This window comes from Phalacrocorax aristotelis, chromosome 7 (assembly GCF_949628215.1).
Source record: "Phalacrocorax aristotelis chromosome 7, bGulAri2.1, whole genome shotgun sequence".
Lineage (NCBI taxonomy): Eukaryota > Metazoa > Chordata > Aves > Suliformes > Phalacrocoracidae > Phalacrocorax > Phalacrocorax aristotelis.
The window spans coordinates 52,443,733-52,462,123 of record NC_134282.1 but is presented as its reverse complement, the minus strand read 5'-3'; the positions used below and the strand labels follow the sequence as shown (position 1 = coordinate 52,462,123).

The 18,391-nt window shown below is 49.1% G+C and overlaps 1 long non-coding RNA gene across 5 annotated transcripts; it reads left to right on the top strand.

The window, feature by feature from the left end:
- Positions 1-1,423: 1,423 nt before the first annotated feature.
- On the top strand, positions 1,424-16,437 carry LOC142060481 (uncharacterized). 5 transcript variants are annotated; one of them, XR_012661764.1, is made up of 5 exons: positions 1,424-1,761; positions 1,849-2,047; positions 2,603-2,668; positions 2,835-11,673; positions 15,302-16,437. It is a non-coding gene; the product is annotated as an uncharacterized LOC142060481 (long non-coding RNA). The 5 variants fall into 5 exon arrangements; XR_012661762.1 differs by lacking the exon at positions 2,603-2,668 and adding an exon at positions 13,238-13,345 and having other exon boundaries at positions 1,425-1,761; XR_012661763.1 differs by having other exon boundaries at positions 1,425-1,761; positions 2,606-2,668.
- The last annotated feature ends 1,954 nt before the right edge of the window (positions 16,438-18,391 follow it).

Here is an 18,391-nt window from a genome sequence, read left to right as displayed (position 1 = left end):
CAGGGCCCCTGCTCCGACCCGCTCTCAGCTCCACCTCGGCCACCGGACAAGGAACCGCGAGAGCAAACGGCCATGGCGTCGCGAGTCCCCCTTCAGCCGTGAGCCCCTGCCACCCCGTCAGCCTTTTGGGCACCGGTTTGTCCCCATCCCTGGCGAGATGTCCGCCGTGGCACCTTACGAGGCCTGTTCCAGATGAATAACCGCACGGTTCCCATGGAGACGCGTCCCTCCCGCCGCAACGGTGCAGCCAGAGCCCGCGCACTTCACAGCCTTTTCAGGCTGCAACAAAGCATGTTTTCCACCACATTTTAAAAGGGGGTTTTATTTGCAGTTTGGCATGCTGGTGGGCATGTGCGCTTTCTGTTGCTCGCTGCTGGAGGGAGCTAGAAAGCACCCTGGGTGTCGGGGAAAGCGCTCGCTTCTGCTCTGCTCCGCACCAGCCTTGGGCGCAGGGAGGCTTTCCTTGCGCTGCTGTTGAGCTTCATGTTGCCACGGCACAGCAGCAACCCTGAAAGCCCCGACCACGTTGCAGTCGTGGCTGGCCCGTGAAGCGATGCTCACTGGCCTCGGTGCAAGAGGGCAGCTTCGCTCCCTCTGGCTGGCGCAAGGCGGATTCCCCTGCGTAAGAGCACGAAGGGTCCTCGTTCAGGGGTCGTGGTGTTGAGATATTTGCTCTGGAAAAGCTGCTTCCCTCCCCAGGTGACTGCGCTCAGTATCACGCCCAGCATGGTCCGGCCAGAGCCCTGTTGCCACACAAGGTTCACAGTTCCCAACTTAGTGCTTGCACCTATGGAGGTTGCTGAGACCCGAGAGAGACCTGAGAGAAAAGAGTGACAATTTAGCAAAGTCCTTTCAGGCCTGAAATCATGGCTTATTTTTAATGTTGCAGGTTGTAGTGCTGGTCTGGGACAGGGTAAGGGAAAGATCTGCCCTGGAAGAATTTATGGCCTGAGCAAAATAAACCCTCTCTTCACCTTATGGGATTAATAATGAAACTGCAAACAGTAGCTGAGATCAAAGGGCTGCGTTTTCCTCCCCGACGATGAATCTTTTCTCAAGACGATCATCCCCCAGGCTGCCCCTGCCCACAGACCCAGGAAGAACCAGCACCATTTAACTCCAGCTCCCCGGGACAGGCACGAGCCATCGAGCATTGGCCCCGTGAGCTTTCCCTGCTCGCTCCCCACACGGTGCCACCGGGCTGGCCCCAGCCGGGCTGTGCATTTCCCAGGGAATTCCCCATTTCAGGATTTCCTCTCTTAAAAGCAAACAGCAACGGACTGCTCCGGTAGGTGAAATCCTGGCGAGAGGAACACTTGTGATGTTGCACTTTGAATTAAGCCTTTTACAGGGCTGTTTGACAGCATTTTATTTGAAAGTTTAAAGCTTATTTGAAATGGAAAGTCAAACTTGCAGGAATGGAGTGGAAATGGCATGGTTTGGGCCTCTGGAAGCTTTCTGCAGGTTGACTTCCAGGCAAAATTTTGTCTAAATAGACACGTTGTCGTACAACTCTGCCCGGGTTACAGTTTAACTCCCACGTGCAGACTCAGTATCTTCTGCTGTGGGGCAGCCGCCTCTGTGCAGCTCCATCCCGGGAGGTGCCGGCCTCGGGTCCCCGCTCGCCGCAGCAGCGCTGGGGCAGCCTCCCGGGAAGGACGCTGTGGAGCTGCCGGATAAGCTCCCAACCATCTTCCTGGTGCTTCCACATCATCTTCCCAGGGCTTTGTCCCAGCTCAGCACCGCTCCTGGCAATTTCTGGTATTTCTCGTCTTCCCGGGGTTTCTCATGTTTGGAGGGGGCTTTCTCTAAGGGTCACATTTCTTCAAGGAAAGGTATTTTTTTCAGGGAAGCTTTCAGAACAGCAGGAGAGCAACGCCGCGCATCGCCTTGGCGCTACGTGTGCGCAGCAGGACAGGGAGCAGGCAGCATCCTCGCTGGTGCCATGCCGGGGCTCTCGTCCCGCAGGAGCCTCATGCATGTGATTCCTCCACCCCCCCCAGACAAACCCCACAACTCTCCAGGGACAAACCCTGCCCTGTACAAGGTACTGCTGGGGTTGCTCTGCATAACTGGGGTCTAGTAGGAGGCAGGGGGCTCTGAGCTGCCTGACACATCCTCGGTGAGGTAAAGAGGTCAAAAAAATCCCCTTGAACCAGCATTTTGTGTTGGACTCGGCTCTCATCACTCTGCTCAGCAGTGTCCATGTTTTCATCAAGGGCCTTTTTATTGCCGTGTCCATGAGAAGCCCTTCCAGGAGCTGCAAGGAGCCATTTATTAACTTCAAGCTGCTTTTTTACTGAAAAACATAACTTAAAAATCAAACAAAAGCTCGCAGAAACATGAGAGCTGAGGAAGGTGCCCAGCTGGGGCAGGATGCCGAAGCGATGGCCTCGGAGGGAGATTTCAGGCAGCAAACAAAGAGCAGCTGCGGCTTGGGATTTAAAAGGTGGACCTTGCAGGGCATCGTTTCAATCACGTGCCCTGTCTCCCTGCGGGGAGGGAATTTGGGTTATTTTGGGGCAGCTGGGCTGTGGCTGACCCCAAGCGAGATGTCGGAGGCGTCACCCTGTAGCCCGTAATGCCACCACGTTTTCTGTAGCAGGGGTGAGATGATTTCCAGGGCAGGTGCTGAGCTCGAGGAAATTTCTCCCGCATTTGCGGCCAGGTGGGTACGTTGTGAAGTGGGTGTTTGGCAGCACCTCCTCTGTGGCTCAGCAAAAACTCTATTTGCCCTGTCCCTGCCACGCTCCCTGCCCCAGGGCAGCCAAAACTCCTTCTTCCTCCCGACTGGCAAAACCCCTTTCAGCGTGGGTTTGTTTCCTTTTTCCCAGCCTCTTTTCCCGTGACCAAAGCCATGAGCACCGCAGAAGCCTAACAAGGAAAACCAACAGGAAGCAAATGATGACCAGAAAGCATAGAGTTAGGAATATGCAGGAGGAAGGGGCGGTGGTGCGGGGCCGGGGGTCGAGCCGGGGCAGCATCCCGCTCACTCGGCACTCGGTGCCGCGCTGCTTGGCATTCTGTATCAGGCCTTCACGCCAGGAAAAAAAAACCTTTTGCTTTTCTAACGAGGATCGTTTTGATGATTTGCTTGTACCAGTCCTCTCTTCCCTTTTCCTTTTCTATTCTACTTTAATTTTTGTTAGAAATAGATGAGTAAATACCGTGTACGTTTGTGTGGGAGCAGTGGCGGTTTGTGGTTTTATGATTTTCCCCCAGCTGTGATTCATTGCTTTTTACATTTTTTAATCTATTCCCCCGCACCCCCCTCCTGCTTCTCCCTTTCTCCTGTGCAGCCCAGCAGCTGTCGTTATCAGTGAAATGACTTGACATTATTTTGCCGTACTTTGTTTCTATTCATTGATTTGTTGAATGAAAACTATTTATCCGGGACTGACACACGAGATTGGAGCCTTTCAAGAAGAGGCAACTCTGCGGTATAATTTTGCTCCGAAACAACCAGAGCGAGAGCTCCACATTAAAACAGCACGGCTGAAATCCCCGACCTCTCCATGCCGTGATCGTGCAGAATCAGTGGCTACAAAACCTGCAGAGATATTTTATAGGACAAGCCTCTTTCCCTGGCTGGCCCCATGGGCGGCCCTGCTGGGCTCTCACTAGAGCCAAATTTGGGGTTTCTCTAGGGATGGGGACGCCGGGAGGTGTGGGGGGGAAGCAAGTGGTATCTGGGTGCAGATGAGCCGTTCCCCTCTGCAGGGTGAGCACAGCAGTGTCCGGGTGTGCTCCTTCACCTCCCCTCTTCTCCATCCCCTGTGAGCACATTCCCACTTCAGTACAGGGCATCCAGCAAAAATGACCCTCCGGATCCCTTCTGGGACTCAATAAGCCTGGAGAGAGGGTTGCACATCTCCAAATTTAGGTGCCTGCCTTGTCCCCGGTGAGAAACGAATGGCATGTGCAGGGAGCCCGTCCCTGCCAGCCTGCTTGCTGCGTTTTGTGCATTGATATTGAGGGTAATGCTGGATGTTGAGGTTGCAACATCCATGAGCTTGCAACGTCCGCCATCGAGGCTGCAGCAGGTCTCGGGGTGTGGATGCTCATCCCCAGGAGGGCCGGTGAGATGTGCGGGCTAAGAGGTGCTTTGCATTGCTGTATGGACAGAAGTAGCGCCGGGAAATACACCTGGTTTTTCCATTATTCATACTCAGGTCTCCAGGTTTGGGGTTTTTTAAAAGTAAAATTACAGCAGCCATGGCCACTGTGATATTAGTTTAAAAAAAAACCCAAACCTGGGCACTGTCACCTAAAATGACAGAAGCTGGTTCCCTGCCAACGCTGCTCAGAAAAAACCCACATCTTTCGCTCCATCAATACCATCCTCACAGCTTGAAGGACAGGTTTTGCCTGGGGAATACGCTCTTGTTTGTGGGATTCAGGATCCCTTTTTCCCACAGAGCCCTGGGTCCTTTCTCCCCCACACAATCAGCCCTCTTGCCGCTTTTCTTGCCTTTTCTTCCGCTGCTTTCCCACATTCTGTTCACACTTTCATGAATATTCAGAGGCCATTGGCCATATGAAGCTATTGAGAGCTCTTGTTAACACTCCTTCTAATGACATGCACCTTCAATAGAAAACAAAAACACAGATAAGAGCTTGTTAGCGGAGACCCTTGTTCCCCACCTAACAAGGTTTCCATTGACTCGGGACACTTGTGGTGACACATTGCTTGCTCTCACTGTTGCCTCTTTTGATTTGTGGCTGGCTTTTACGGAGGGTTTTTTCTTTTATTTTTTCCTTCTTTTTCTTTTTTTTTTTTTTTATTGTGCAGTTTTAAGCTAATTAAGAAAAAGGTCAGGTCTCCCCAAACAATGAGTTACGGTGCTACAATGAGCCCAGGGAGCAGCGCGCGACGCAGCCCCAATCGGTGGGCGACGGGCTCTCCTGCCGCACGCCGCAGCGCGTGGGAAAGTTGTGCCGCGAGTGGCATCGCTCTGCCCGCGACGAGCAGAAAGAGCCGTAGTTGGGTCAAGAGGTGATTAAAACCCAACAAGAGGCTCTGGAAAGGGGCTGAGACCACCCGCCGCGGTTCCCAAGGGCTCTCCAGGTCCCAGCCTGGCTGGACATCCCCGGTGGACAAAGTGCTGTCCCCAAGGCCACGCTATGGGGTGACTCTTCCAAAATGCAACTAGGTTTCTGCGCTAGCATTGCCACGCTCCCAAGGTGCTCGCGTTGTTGCTCCCGATTTATGGCTGTACACAGAGAGCAAAGCCCCGTACCCACGTCCCCAGTGGCACCGTCTGCTGCGGGGCTTTTCCCTGGGACAGAAATCCCATCCGGCTTTGGCGACTCTTTTTTCCATCCTCCAGTTGTGCTTCGTCTTCCTCCAGCCGTCACCGTAGCTGCCAGGCTTTCATTAGGCTGGGCCCACCCATTCGATACCACAAGATTCCTCGCTTGTTGTTGTTGGTTTTTTTTGGCCACACCTCATTATTTCTGCTATTATTAGGCTCTCACAGCATTGTTTGTCATCTTGTCAAGGCCCCCGAGTTTCTATGGATACTGCTCCCCTAAGTGGCCACGCCATCAATTAAGACAGCTTCGTGTCTGAACTCTTCCAGAGGACTTTGCGAAGATCCAGAGATAATTTCCCTGCAATGCTCTGTTCGTTAGAACTGCCTTTTCGGTAACGACTGCTCCATCAGAGCTCAGGGTATTTGGGTTTTCTAAGCGTTATCAGTCTCAAAGGCAGGATCACCTGCTTGGCAAGTAGAATTAGACAGAGGGTGACAGGAGTTAATAGTAAACCACCAGATTTTATATATATATATATATATATATATATATATATATGGTAGGCTGTAATATATAAGCAATTATGAGATAACCATCATAGTGATGGAAGTAAAAGGCACCAGCAAAAAAAAATCCTGCCATGGAATAAAAGGACATTTGCTTTATCGTGCTCTTTTGTGACTCTCTGGGAGGAAGGAAAGCCTCTTCTTTCTTTCTCAATGCCCAGCTTGAGGATGGACGCTGGTACAAAGCTGAGAGGCTGCCGAGTATTTCTTCTGAAAATAAGACTGCTTGAAAATTTTCCAAATACAGCAATTAAAATTGTTTTCCCTATTGAAAGCAGCATAAGCAAGCAAAACTAAAGGCATATCTTTTTCAGTGGAAAAAGCAGGCGGAGGAAGATCGTGCTGGATTTATTGGGACTTTGCTGGGAAGGGGCTGAGCACAAGGAGCGGCTTCACCCATCACCCAGCAGTTTCTCACTCTCCTCTCGATGTTTCTTCCACACCCAATATGTTTCCCTGGACAAATTTGCTTCACCTACTGAATTTCTTTTGCGGCTGATTTGGTATCTAACAGCCCTGTGAGAGCCGGTGTTGTGTCCGTGCTTGTGCCACCTCGTTTCTGCCCTCCCCGCAGGAGTGAGCAGGATGGGGACGTGTTGCTGGAGGGACATGAACTGCTGCCCAGAGAGCACTCTGTCCCGCTCCCCAGCTCTCAGACAGCCGCATAATTTTTCTATGCCCTTCCGCAACCGTAAAATGTGGATATTTAATGATTTCTCAGAAATACCAGGAGGCTTACAGCCTTTCAGCTGGACAGTGGGCCTGAGTACTGTTTGCATATTTACTCTCTGGTGCGAATTAGTATCTGGGGGCAGGAGACAGCAGAGAAAAAGGCTTTGATTTGGATGTGAGTTTTGGCTGATGATTACAACCCCTCACATGCTGTAAACCAGTTTATCTATCCCTAGGTGGATGTGTGCTGCCAGCAGTGCTATAATATCCACTGAGGGCTGCCCAGAGGTACAAGGAAAAAAACTCATACGTTATTAGCTAATACAGGAAAGTGATTCGATATGGGTCTCAGAAGCTGGAGTAGATAAATAGGATGATAAATGTTGGCATTAGCAGACGTGACTGACTCCTCTGTCTCTGTGATTTGGTAGTGCCCAGTAATTAAATAGTTGGAGTCTAATGTATTTTAAACTAGAGTCACAGCCTGTAAATCACGGAGATTATGCTCTTCCCTGCTGTGCGCTCTCTGGGTCGGGAGGAATTTCCACTCCTGTGCCGCAGCTGTCCGCGGGCTCCGGCTGGGTATTGCATCAGGCGGGACTGGGAAAGGCGGCACCGGCCCCGCTGCTGGTCCTGGGCAATAAACCCATTCCCAGAGCCTTTCCATCCCAGCAGGGCTTCGTCTCCAGCCCCGGAAGGGTTCCAGCCCCGTGTCCTTTCCATTTTAGGTTGTCTCGTCTGTTCTGGCGGGAGCAGCTTCATGCCCACACGCACGTGCAAACACACCTGAGATCACTGCAGACCCTATAAACCAGGGTGCAAAACACCCCGCAGGGACAATTTGCTCCCCAAACCCGTGCTGTGTTGCTGTGAGAGCATCGGCCCCTTAAGCTGCCCTTCCTTTTAGACATGATTTTCACTATTATTGTTTTTGATGATTCCGGTTTCATCACTGTATTTACACTGAGGTTTAGTTTCCTTTGCAGCCAGACTATGACCTTGTATTAAATTAAAATGTTTTGTCTTTTTTTATATATATAGGCTGGAAAGAAACCCAACTATTCCCAATGCAGCTTGAAGCTGCAGTGAAGTGAAAGTTACTTTTTATCTTTATACAAAATTAGTTTTCATTTCTCATTCTTTTATTGGCCAGACCTGATTCTTCTGCAGGAGGTTGGTTGTATTACACAGAGTTTTTCCATTAACATTTAGCAAAGGGCAGATTTAAACATTTCCGTGCTGTTCAGCCATTTTACACCTTTTAATGCTGTTCCTGGATTAGCTCAGGCTTTTATTTGAAAATTTCTCTGCGATAACTCGACACACATTCAGCAGACATCGCTTTACAAGAGACCTGCTATAACGGCCCTGCCCACATGCAGAAATGCTGCCTGGAACCACAGCTGTGATAAACTCTATCCCCGCTCTTCCTGGATATAATTATTTTTAATAAAATCTATTTATGCCTCAAATTCTTTCCTCTTCCAGCTCAAGCATTTTTAAATAAAACAAGTTAATTCTGCCATATTGTTACAAATTATGGTCACTGAGGTCTGCCTGCTGTTCTGCACGCAGTGGCCACAAGAAACTTTTTTCCTCCGATGGAAGGATGAAGACGGTTCTCCTTCTGCTTTAGCTAAAACAAAGGTTTCTTCTACTCTTTTTATTAGTAGAAGGTGGTGATCTTCAACCCACGGCCTGAAGCAACAACTAATATTGCTTGCAGCAAGATTAGCAGTAGGTTAACAACTGGTGAGCAGGAATTATTGGAGAGGAGTTTGTGTTTTGGAAAGTGTAAGGAATAACCCTCCCTGCTAGGCTTTGCAGGGAGTTTGCTCATCTGTAAATCATTCTGTGGCTTGTTTTCTCCATAGGCTGTTGCTGTTTTGCCTTCCAGCTTATTTTTAGCCTGCCTGTTCCAGGTACCGCTGTGATACGTGACCCAGATAAACCCAAGGGACTTCACCCTGCACACGGTTGTGCCTCGGCTGCCCTTGGCCAGCGGGAAGCCAAAGGACACGGGGACCTTCAGAGTCACCCAGCTCTGCGGTGGGCTGCCGTAGAGTTAAGGATCAGACCTCTTTCCCAGGTCCCGCAGTTGCCTCCTGCTTTCGAGGCCGTCGTGCTGCTCTGTGCCCCATCCTTCGAAGGGAGGCGGCTCCGGGGCCGCGTGGGTGGGATACACCGCAGGTTGCCCACGGACCAAAGGGAAAAAGTTTTACAAGCTGTTGCTGAGGGTTTAAATGAGGGAAGATGTGACCCTGTAGCTTCCTCTGGAGACACGCTGTCGGACCAGAGAGGCTGTTTCGGTACAAGCCGGGGACTGCTAAAAAGATTTCGGTAAGTGGTGGTGTAGACCTGGCAGAGCTGCCAAACAGTAGTTGCACAAAGAAACACCGGGGAATTTTTTTTCCCTTGATGAAACATCTCTGGAAGGAATGAGTTCCCAGCCCTGGATGACCTACAGTCCTCAGCTTTGAAGAGGAATGAAAATGCCCAGACCCTGTCCCCCTTGGAGCTGGAAGTTTAGCTTTCCTCCTGTCTGGTCCCCGCCTAACCAGAGTCCCCCCTCCTTCAGCTAACAGTGCTTTTGGTTGCTAAATGCTTTTCTTTTTTAGTATAAACACAAATGACTCCAGAGTGGTGGGTGAAAAGCAGTAGAAGCCACCTGATCTGATATAAAAGGGATCAGGATGTTTTAGCCGAACGAGCTGGTAAATGGAAAATGCAGCTGGATGTAGACGAATGCAAAACGATAATTGGGGGCAGTGAACGGAAAGAAGGTGTATAATAGCGGGGCCACGTAGAAAGTGTAACCGCCAGAGAAAGGAGGCAGGGGTTACTGTAAAAAGTCTTTTAAATGATCCACCTAATGCTGGCAGGAGTGGAATAACGTACCCCCAGACCCTGATGTACACCAGCAAAGGCAGCGGTGGGGTTTGCAGGGGTTTCCCGTGTAGGCAGCCAGCCCTCGGCTTTGCAGCAGGAACAGTAAACGTGGCCGTGTCGGATAAACTGCTCGTTACAGCACCTTTGCGCCGGCACCTCCTTTGAAATAGCAAAGAGGGGTCATTTCTCCAAGTGTGTTACAAACGTCGCTGAGTTAATTCATTGGCTTTTGTGTGTGTGGCATGGCGAACAGGAAAGCAAAGGGGTTCAGGTTTGCCTGCAGCCGTCTTTTATGGTCCAATCAGCCAATCTTCTGTGTAACTATAATAAATCACGGCGACAGACACACAGGATAGCGTTGTCTTTATGTAACTATTCCATAAATTGCCCCATTTTCTCCCCTAGAAAGCCCTCCCAGTTCCTTCCCTTTTCTTTGCTGGAGAAGGTCGTTATCCTGAACACAATAAGACAAACGCGTTTGAAGAACTTATTTTGTAAGCAAAGGGTAAAGAGATGGAGCCTGCTCCTTTTTCCAATCCGCAGCTCTCGCGTGGCTGTTTGCTCTGAGGGGGGATTTGCAAAGCAAGGGAAACAATCTTACAGCTGGGGAAATCGAGCGTGAACTCCAGGACTGAAGCAAAAGCATCTCACTGAAAAGCCAGCCAACACAGAGCCGAGCTGCCAAGGGGGACGGAGGCGAAGGCAGCCGGCGGGCTGGGGGCCGGGTAATGGCAGGGGCGAGCGTGGTTTTTCCCTCCTCCTTTAGCTCTGCATTTCATTTCACCTGGGCTGTGGATTAGCGGCATCTCCTGTACTCTGTGTAATTAGCTTCATCGCGGCATTTGGCTTCTCTGCAGAAAACCACTTCTTTTTTTTTTTTTTTCCCCCCCAATAACTTTTGAAACCCCACACGGCTGTGTGACAAAGAGTAGCTTTTGCATCTTTAAGTTGTCCCTGTGCAAGCGACATTTTAGGGCACTTTGGCTTTCCAGCTGCTGCAGATGGCACCCATCACTCAGCCCGACAGAGTCACCCTGCTGAGCAGCACAGAGGCACTTTCCAAACCAGCCCGGCTCCTTCCTGCAAACGGCACGCTTTGCCGCAGATTTACTTCTGAGAAGCTTTTAATTCTCTTCCCATTCCCATCCCCTGGCTAACCACTGCTTCAGACTGCTGAACAGTAAGCACGCAGACCGGGGCAGGTTCTGCCTGCAAGAAGCCAGATAAACTATTCTCCTGTGGGCACTTGCAGTTATAAAACCCACACAATTTGTGTACAGCAAGACTTTGGGGACCTCTTGGCTTGGCTAGTGTTTTGATAACCGAGCTTGTGTTGTTTCTCCCTCTCTCTGCCCTGTAGAAGATACTTTTTAAAAATACAGCAAGTGGGAAGGGGGGAAAAAAAAAGACCTTTTCCCAACAAGGACATAAAACTTCCATCAAATCATCCATGTCACTAGAGACCCAAAGCTAGTAAGTCAGTCGTACATCTGTATAATAAACTCATTTATTAGTTTTTTATTTTAAGAGTCGGTGGTATTAGTTAGATTGATATGGCCCATAAATCACGTGATTTGGCTGAGCCCTCAGATACTTGTAATTTAGATTAATACAAGTACAGCTTAATTAATCTGATTAAATCCTGGGACGAGCAATGTACTCTTTGCAGCATCCGGGAGTACATTACAGGGAAAAGGAATATTTTAAGGTAACGCAGCTTCTTCATCAGAGGGTCAGATCGGCTCAGGTGGTCAGTCAAGGTATGAGAGTGGAGCTGCAGAAGATGCAATCCAAAACCCAGTACAACGCACAAGGTGAGAAGCTAGACCTGCAAAGCCAGGCATCTCCCCAATATCACAAAGACGGGCCGCTTGCTGGGGCTCAGCGCCGAAGGCAGGGACGGTACAGCTGCTCTCTGAGACCTGGCAGCCAGGCAGGGCCAGGCGAGGAGCTGAACTTCACAACCTCACAGCAACTGCTCTGGTTTTTGGGAGTTGTGATCTTCTTTCACCGTTTGGCACCAATAAATGAACACCCCAGAAGGTGAGTTTAAGCCATTAGTGAGCATAAGCTAGGGCCTGATCTCCTTTGTGGTCACTATCTTGATTTTTTTTTCCTCCCTTCAGTGCTGTTGAGAGGAGATAACGTTTCTTTCCAGGAGTGAATAATCAGTTAATCCAGTCTTCCTTGCCCAAGGGACTCAGCCCCTGCCAGGCACGAGCTGCCCTGTTCCCCAGGGCGCTGCCAAGGAGCAGACCAGGACAAGCAAGCAGAGCAGGCTGATACAGAGGTAAGTTGATGTGCCCCGTCCGAGACATACCCGCTCCACATTTCCCTTCCCAGCAAGAGTATTTCTCTGGTGATGTTTCTGAGTACTGGGTCATGGTTGCAGGGATTTTATTCTGGCTTGCCTCTACAGAGGGCTGAAGGCACCCTCCTGTGGGATATACGCTGTAGTGTGTTCTTGCAGGGATGTACCCATCTGCTTCCCAGAGCTGAAGGTTCCTCAACCTTTACCAGGCAAATAACACCAAATACTCGACCGGTGTTTCCATCTAGTTTTTTCCAGAATGGTCTGGGCTGACAGCTCTCAAGATTGATGTTCCCTGTCTGTACAGCCCAGACAGCTGCCATGCAGCTTTCTCCCTACGCTCCTGCTAATTTGCCTTAATCCCGAGTTTAAGCGAGCTCCCCAATGGATAAGAGTGGAATTCAGACCCCATGGTCCGCCCCAGCCTTGGTTTCTCTGTTGCCCACAAGCGGCCCACGTGGGACAGTGGCACAAGTCTGATATCTACACCAGTTCCCCAGAAGCTGGATGAAAACCCCTTCCAAGGAGACCACAGCACTCTTAGCAGCAGACCTTGTGGCCAGCGCTTGTGCAGCCACAGGTTGTTTCCATTAGGGTACATACGCCATAAAATATGTTTTCTTTAAAAGCAGGAGATAATGCTATTATAGCAGTTGGACTAATCTAATATTCTCCTTCATCTTCAAAAGGGAATTGCCTAAATAGCCAGAGAGAGACACATTTTATGAGTCCTTCTTAAGGGCTATCAATCAAACTTTCCAAGAAAGGCACTGATGCCCTTTTTGCTCACGAGAGAGAAATCAGATTCCCCACGGCCTTAGCCTTCAGCCTGCTGTAGGCTTGCAGTGTAATAGCTGCATTGCAAATGGTCTGGACAACCTTTTCTTCTACTGGTCTGGAGAAAAAACCCACACGGAGGAAACCTGTAAGAAGAGAGGGAAAACAGCCCAATTAGAGGCAATGATCTCTCAGCTCTCTGCCCTCTCTCCCCCCCTGGAAGAAGCAGCCATAAAACAATAGCTATATTTGTGAAAATTTTAATTGGGTAGTTCAAAGGAAGCAGCGGAGGCTCTTTTGATCTCTTAGTGTGTTTGAATGCCATGCTGCAACAGTGCCTGCTGGCCACGGCGGTGACCTCTTCTGTTAATTAGAGCTTTATCTGAAATCGAATTAGCTTACAAGTGGGAGAAAGCAGAGTGAAAATCAGAGGATAATCATAGATTTGCGTGATCCTCCGTCAGAGGTGAAAGCAGGTCTGTGGCTGCTGAAGTTGACATTAAAATAACTCTGACAACATTACATTTTTGCTTTGTTTTTCTAATACTCTTCGTCCGATGGTACTATTTCTCTGACTAATACCCCGTGCTGCCTTCATCTTTGCTGAGTCTGCTGGTCCGCGATGCTCTTTGGAACTTAAACCATAAACCAACACCGAACAATGATGCATTATTTATAGCAGACCGAACGCTGTAAGGTTGACAATAGTGCAAAGCTTCTCTTTCTTGTGGTCAGTAATCCATAAATAAATACATCATCTATTTAGGTTTGCAGAACCGTCTGATGGATGGGAATAGCCTGCATTATACAACAAGGGCACCGAGGACGCTGTGAAAGCCAGCATCTGCTTTGGGTGCAAACTGGCCACTTCTGAGTAACGACGTTAAAACTCTTTATGTAGACGGGGGGGTGCAAGAGCTGCCCAGCCACCTTCCTGGTGCCCATCTGTGGGGCTCTCCGGAAGGTAAAGGGCAACAGGGCTTCTCGATACAGGAATAGAAACGCATGAAAGCACCAGATTCTTTCTCTCCGTGTGAAATGTTAGCAAAGGACAGAATTTTATAGCTAAAACTATGGCAGGAGGCAGGTATATGGTCCCAGTTTCCGAGTAGAGTATAGCCAGAGACACAGAAGTCAAACATCTGTCCACCATGAACATCTGCAGACCTTCAGAGTGTCGGACTGGAATGAAATCCCATTCTCAGATCAGCTCCAGATCCCAAAGTTTCCAGAGTGCAGGAACGGCTTTATTCAAACTTCACCTTTTGCTCCTAAGCTAGCTTCAACTGACACCAAGCTAAAAGCTGGACCTTGCTGCTTGCACACGCAGCGCGCTCATCAGCGTGGGGCAAGGCGCTCCGAAGATAACCCGGCGGCATTTACACCGTGTCCTGGGGCGTGCACCGCTCTATTTTCTGGGGTTAGCCACAAGAGGGTGGCATGATGATGTGCACCAGGCAGCTTCTCTGCTTCGGCTGCTTCGCTTCTAGCATGGCATTTTATAGCCAGCTCTGTAGATCTAATAAAACTTCGGAACAGACCCTTGGTTTTGGCACATGAACACATTTACCGCTACAAAGGAGCCTGACGGGTGTTTCTGAAGGCAGCCTTGACTGTTCACTATTCCTTGATGTTACATGTGTTCCTTATGCCTAAAACCAGCTTTAGTTAGCAGGTACTGTAGCAGCATATAAAATTTAGACTATTTAGGGATCAAAACTTTTATTGGTACTTGGTAACTGCTGTAGGGAGAAGTCCTCAGACGTTGTTTATAAGCAAATATTATTTTTCATAGCCATGCATGTTTACAAGATAGTGATGTTCTTATGCAACTGCTTTATAACACATCGGGATGTTTCTAGTGGGTCTTTATTTGATTATAGCTGACAGTGAACAAGCTGGTTAACAAATGCATACAAAAAAGACTCACATGACAGCAAGGGAGACTAACTTAAATGAAACAGATTCATTTCATCTAAAATCTACCGAGCCTGGATTGTCTCAGCACCTCCAGTAACCCAATCCAAGTCGCTCGAATAATGAATTGGCCGATGTGGCTCTGCGTAAGGCAAGTTAACATTTGGTTTTGCAAAGCCTCACTTGGGTGACAAGAGCCAGTAGAAGCAAGGAGTAGGGCACAGGGGACATCCAGGTAGCAATACAAATCGAAGAGACAAAAACCCCGGAAACACTCCAAGTTTTATGTGCAAAGCTTTATAAATGCTAGATTATTTTTTTTGCCTTACATTAACATGATAGCTTTCCATGTGTAGACAGATGGTGTGGATGCTCAGAATACACCTTTGCCTCACTGCTGTTTCACAGACCAGCGCTCATCTAAATCAAAATTTCCCCCATCCTGGATTCTGCAAGGTGCAAAAATCTCGTGGCTTCGGCCGTATGGGCCAGGGCCCATGTTTGCAGAAATCCCTTTTGCCACAAACATATTTTAAATACAAGCTTCTGAAGCTCGTTACTTGCCATCTTTTCCTCTTCCATTCATTTTTTCTTTCTCCTAACAATGCACCTGCCAATATCTGCCCCTGAGCCCCATTTTAAGTAGCATTTTCCATAGTTAATGTCACACTCTTGCCCCCTATCTATCTTTGGCAACTGCCGACCGCCTGCAGCAGGACCAGAGGAAGAGGGAAAGCCCTCCCTGGGTATAACAATAACACAACACCCATTCCTGGAAGAATGATGAGATAGGCTGTGTAATAAATATTTATAAGAGCAAGCGTAATGAAATGAATGTGTAGTACACCGAGGCTCCCTTAGGGTTTGGTCATCACATGTTTTTTTCTTCTTTTCTTTCTTCTCTGTGATACAGAATTGTCCTGATGTCCCTGGGTTGTCGAGCAAATTGCTTATTGTGTTGCTCACTTACACAATGCATGTTATTATGTGCAACCAGCTGCTCCTGTTTGGCATTGCTCGCACATACAGAACAGGAGGCTACCGTCACTTGTCTTGTCTGGAAGTCAACGTTCCCTCTAGCACCGAAGTTGCTGCCAGACCAGAAGAAGTCTGGCAACAAAGCGAGTCCTGGTGGTAAAGGGCCCTGAGAGACCCCTTTTCTGGGAAGATGGAGGTTGCAGTTTTGCAAGGAGGTTGAGCTGATCCAGCTTTGTGCTGCCGTTGAAAGCTTCCCCGTGTCTCTGTATATTCCCATTGCTTTCCTTGTGCTGGCACTAAGTCTAACGCCCCCTGGAGCAGGGGGCTGATTTTGTTGTTACTGTTGTTGCCAATTAAGTTTTCAGCACCATCGTCCCTCCTCTGTCCAGCTCTGGGCTCATTCAAGCACTAGCGCCATCACAAAGGAAAGAGCAGCCAACTCTTCTGGCAATTAGAGCAGCTTAAATCCATCATAAAATGTCAACCTCAGTGTTGCAGACCTGTCTGGAGTCAGGCACGGTCAGAAACCAGAGCAAGGCTGTATTTGAGACAGGGAGGTTTAATCCTGCTTGGGAGAGAAAGAACCTAAGCACGGTCCCAAACACGTCTCAGGCACTGACCCCCTGCGAGCTGGGGGCTGAGTAGCTGTGGGCAGCACTTGATATCTGCCAAACTGGAGGGCACTAACCCCCGGGGGATGCTTTCAGTTAGAAGGGAAGCGCTTTTGAACAAGTGCATCCACAAAAGCTTCAACGTGCTCTAACTTCAGAGCTACAGGGTTTGGCAGCATGGGGGTTTGTGTCTGAGCTGCTGTTCCTGATCAGTGGTCGGAGGGAGCACGCTCAGCCTACGAAGAAAGTGCCTATTCCAAATTTAAACAGTCCGTTTCAGCGTAAATTGGATTAAGCTAAGAGAACATAAAGCAACCTTTGCCTGGAGTAAGAACATACTCGTCATGATTTTAAAAATAGCTATTCTGCTTTAAATTGCTGTCTCCTTCATTCCCACTGAACCTAGAACTGGGTTAATACCGTGCTGCCTACTTAATAAAAACACGCGATGTGCTCTGAATCTTCTTGTTCCTCGCTGCTTTCTCTGTGAAACGGCTTTTCCTGGTTCTTTGGGTTTCTTTTACTTTGGGGGATCTTTCTGGGGAGCAAGTGTTGGTCTTTACCTGCTTTTGTTTACTGTCTTGCACAACCAGATCCTGGTAGTCCAAATCCTACAGCTGCCACCTGGAAGTGGACATGGAATGCTTAGTGTGGGTTTGGATTCAGAGCCCGGAGAAATGCTCGTTCAGAAATCTCTGTAACTCACGCAGCTGTGCTTCGAGGCCTCTTGCATCTATACCAACCTTTCAAAAGCACAGATCCCCCCTTGGCTACAGACTGGCTGCATGGGAGAAGCTCCCGCTTCCCCTAATGAGCTCTTTGCTGGGATCTTCTACAAACCGAGAGATGTGTACGATATACTGTCCACATACCTGACTCACCAAAGATTTTTTCTGGAGCACAGAAATAATGTCTCCTGCAGGGAGAACACGAGGCTGGACTACAAACACCTGACACTGCTGCTACTCTTTGCCACTCACACTTTCTCAGCTCTAAATATTAGAGGTCTGCAGCTATTGAAAGGTAGAAAGAAACTCCTCAGAGTCTGCAGCGCATAAGCGGGGGCTTTTGCTTGCCATAAGTATTGGGGCCAAAATGCCATTATCTGGGGAAGGAATGTCCCTTCTGTTGGCACAGGTCTGCTGTCACTTTGTTCTTTAGGGACTTACAGTCAGGGAGTTACCCGATCCTTCCTAAATCTACAAAGCAGTTCTTTCTCCAGGCTCTCCTTCCTCTGTAAGTGCTGCAAGAAGTCAGTTCACGCAGCGCAGCGCATCCCTGTGGGCGGCTCAAGCAGCTAATGCCCACCCGGAGGTGTGACACCAGCAACGCCTCCCTGCAGGCACAGGGCCGGCTCCTGCGAAGCGTTGGCTCAAGTTGTGAAGGAGTCGCCCTGTGGAAACGCTGGTTGTCGCGAGCTCAGTTTGTGCCGATGCGGGTGAGAGGGGTGGACGGTGGGGACTTGGTGTCACTCTCGCAGAGCACGCGTGTTGTCAGTGCGAAAGGAGCTGGTGCTCTGGGTCACGTTACTGGCACTTCCACAGTTCAGGGGCTGTTTGCTAAGTCTTTTCTTTTTTTTTTTCTTTTCCCCAGGGATAGATATTCAAGGAATGTGTCTCTTGCAAGCTTAGGTTTGTCAAAATGCTGGTTTAATTCCTGTTCCCACTGACATGCAGGAAGAGCGAGAGGTGCCATGGAGGAATTGGGTAACACTGTAATGTCAGGCAGGGAGCAGAGACAAGAATTAGACCTGGGTCTTTTGATCTCTAGGCTAGTGCCTGCTTCTAACCCTGACCTGCTGGCAGGGAGCTGGGTCAATGCCTTAACACAGGCGAGTGCCATTAGCCAGAGCATGCAGTATTTTGCAGACTGCTAGCAGTTTTCATTATTTATCTTATGCCTGACTTTTAGGTAAAGGTTTCCTTGCTTAAAGGGAGGGAGAAATGTCCAGGATTTGAGGAAAAAAAGGGAAGGGGTGTGTCTAAAAGCAAACCACTGGCAGACAGAATGAGGAGTCATCGCTCTGTGGCCTTGTTAAAGCAATTTGACAGCACCTTTAAGACCACCTCACACAGAAAGAAGCAAGTGGGAAAGGCCCAGAGAGAAGGGAGAGTTTGTTAATCTTTAGTTCTGTGCTGGAGTAGTGCAGAGGGAGTGCGGCTGTTACTATCTCCTTTTCTTTCTGCAGGGAGGTAAGTGCATGGATGGTGCAGGAACAGGGCTGATGGATTTGCCTTATTACCCACTCCTTCCCAGCGAGGTGGTGAGTGCCCCAATGCTTGGCAAAGCCTCCCTGCATGTCTCTGTCTGGGGCAGGGGGATGCTGGATTCCAGGGCTTGTCTGTGGTGATAGTGCCAAGTACTAACATACACTTGCACAACCCATACACACAGGAAACCTGCTTCCAACCATG